This window comes from Macrobrachium nipponense, chromosome 11 (assembly GCF_015104395.2).
Source record: "Macrobrachium nipponense isolate FS-2020 chromosome 11, ASM1510439v2, whole genome shotgun sequence".
NCBI lineage: Eukaryota > Metazoa > Arthropoda > Malacostraca > Decapoda > Palaemonidae > Macrobrachium > Macrobrachium nipponense.
Window position 1 is genome coordinate 38,710,923 of NC_061087.1, and position 2,509 is coordinate 38,713,431.

General features: G+C 31.5%; 1 protein-coding gene across 3 annotated transcripts in view; it reads right to left on the reverse strand.

The window, feature by feature from the left end:
• LOC135201512 (uncharacterized) overlaps nt 1–1,048 on the reverse strand; it is a 6,949-nt gene extending 5,901 nt beyond the window's left edge. The window contains exon 1 of one of the 3 annotated variants that reach the window (XM_064231602.1): nt 718–1,048. The gene's annotated coding sequence lies outside the window, so the exon portion shown is untranslated. The remainder of the gene's footprint in view (nt 1–717) is intronic. The other 2 variants (XM_064232301.1, XM_064230912.1) reach the window with 2 other exon arrangements.
• Nucleotides 1,049–2,509: the final 1,461 nt, after the last annotated feature.

The following is a 2,509-nucleotide window of genomic DNA, read 5'->3' on the forward strand; positions in this document are numbered from 1 at the left end:
TATCTATATTGTATATATGGATATATATATATATATATATATATATATATTATATATATATATATATATTCAAGGGGAATGAGAAAATCAAGGAGGTAATGGAAGAAATGGGATGGTGATTAAGGAAATGTTTGAGGATAATCATAGTTTAAATAGCTAATTATACTTCTAAAAAAAACTGGGTGTTTTCTTTGAGTTGTGCAAGTCATGTTCGATTTTTAATGAAAGTTTGCCTTCTGCAATATGATACTTCACTATAAGATATGTATGTATTGCAAAGTATACTGTGATTGCTTACATAATTTGATGATAATTGCTATGCCGAGCCTTCCTTCTACCTACACACGTTCAATCACTAGGTTACGAAGAACCCCATGTAATAAACATTTTAGATTTATCTCAAAACCATGCAGCCAGAATGAATCCTTAAATGGTACCTGAATAAATTTCATTTATTTCTCAGGATTATTTATTGCTTAGTATTTGTTTTAGCTACTCTGGAAGCATTTGAATTAGGCTGCTGTTTTTGCTGTTAGCAACGGTGCCAGCTGGAATAACCATCTTATTTGTTACCGGTGTCTTTTTGCTAATTCCTATGGGTACCAGAAACACAAAAATGATTCAGGTGTTTAAAGATACACAGCTAAGCTAAACTTTTCGATAATTTTCCAGACAACTGCTGAAGCCCCAATACATACTGAAAAAGCTCTTGTTTACTACTTACAGCTGGTGACTAACACTGTTCCTGAACTGAATACTGATATTTAACACTATTCAAAAGGCACAAGAAACTTATATCTGTCTGTGTATAAAGTATACCCAATCCACGAAGCCTAGTCCGTCTGAGCTTCGTTATTCACTGAGGAGATACCGACACTGAACGGTCTATTCATATCAGTCGAAATGACTAAATGGCACGATGATTTATCAAGAGGTAATTTCCTAGATTTATCGCGAAGGCGTCAAACGCTTTGTTGCGTTTGCTACACAGCTGACGTAACCCTCCCGACAATTCGAAACGCATGGTGTTATGTATTTTGTTCTCTCCCTTTTATTTAAAAATCATATCAAGTACATTTTACAAATACATACATATGCTATAAATGTAATTTATGTACACAAATTTACAAAAAAAACTTAAAATAAAGCATACACATCAAACCAATTCCTATCCATTTTTCATAAACTTTAAAATACACAGTTGAGGTACTTATCAGTAAAAAATAAATTAATATTTTCTTCAAATACTTATCATAACTAAATTTACTTTTTATATGCTGAAATATTTAATTTATATCAAAATTTAACTGTCTCCCTAACCAAATTGAATATAAGTACCCTGTAGTTAGCATAATATACGTGATATAAATTTTTCCATTCTTACTTGGGAAGTCTAACATTAGGATCTTAAGCATAATCACACCCTCTATCTTACATATATCACTCAACATTTTCTGGAAAAATCTTACTACTGGTTTTATGAACTTGCAAAAATAGAATATGCAACGTGTGTTCTATTATTTAACATCTATTACAATTATTCTCCCTCTATCTTACATCTATCACTCAACATTTTCTGGAAAAATCTTACTACTGGTTTTATGAACTTGCAAAAATAGATATGTGCAACGTGTGTTCTATTTATCACATCTATTACAATTAGTACTCTCTTTTATCTTAAGCATAACAGTCTATTATCGTTGGTAAAGATTAATGGATATAATTGTACAGAATTTCTCTTTCACTTGCTCCAATAAAGTGATGATTTACATTTTCCCAAATACTTGCCCAATCGAGAAGAGGATAGTTATCCTCAACTCTTGTCTTAACATCTTTACATAGGTACATTTAAATATTCTTACTACACATAATAGGAAATTTCCTACAATTACATATTTCTCTAATAACGTCGATTACTACTGAATTGAATTTTGGGGTATTGTAGGAAACCTCCTTAGGGTAATCAATGTCTATTAAGTAACTTAACCTTATTCTACAATAATATAACATAAGCCTTATGTCATTATTCAGATCTTTCAAGACAGTAGAAGTTAAAATAGATTTGGCTTTAGAAGATACATTTATTATTCCTACCCCTCCTCTATTTCTTGGCAAACATAAAGTGTTTCTGCTAACTGGCTGATACATCCCTTTCCACAAATACCTGAAGATACATGAATTTATCTTTTGAGCCTCCTTCTTCATTAGTGGCAAAATATGGGCTACATACCACACTTTTGAACAAATTTTAGTGTTGATTATAACAGCTTTTTGAAAAATGGATCATTTTCTCTTGCTCAACATACCTACTGATATTTCTATTTTCCTAATAACTTCAGTCCAATTTTTCTCCTGAATTGTCTCAAAATTCCACATTCTTCAACCACTTCACAGGCCAAACATTTCTTTCTTTCCACAATCCAATACCCATTATTGAAGACTTTTCCCTAGTCAGTTTAGCACCAGTTGCTAATTCAAAGTGTTTTATTATCTTTCCTGTCTCACAAAT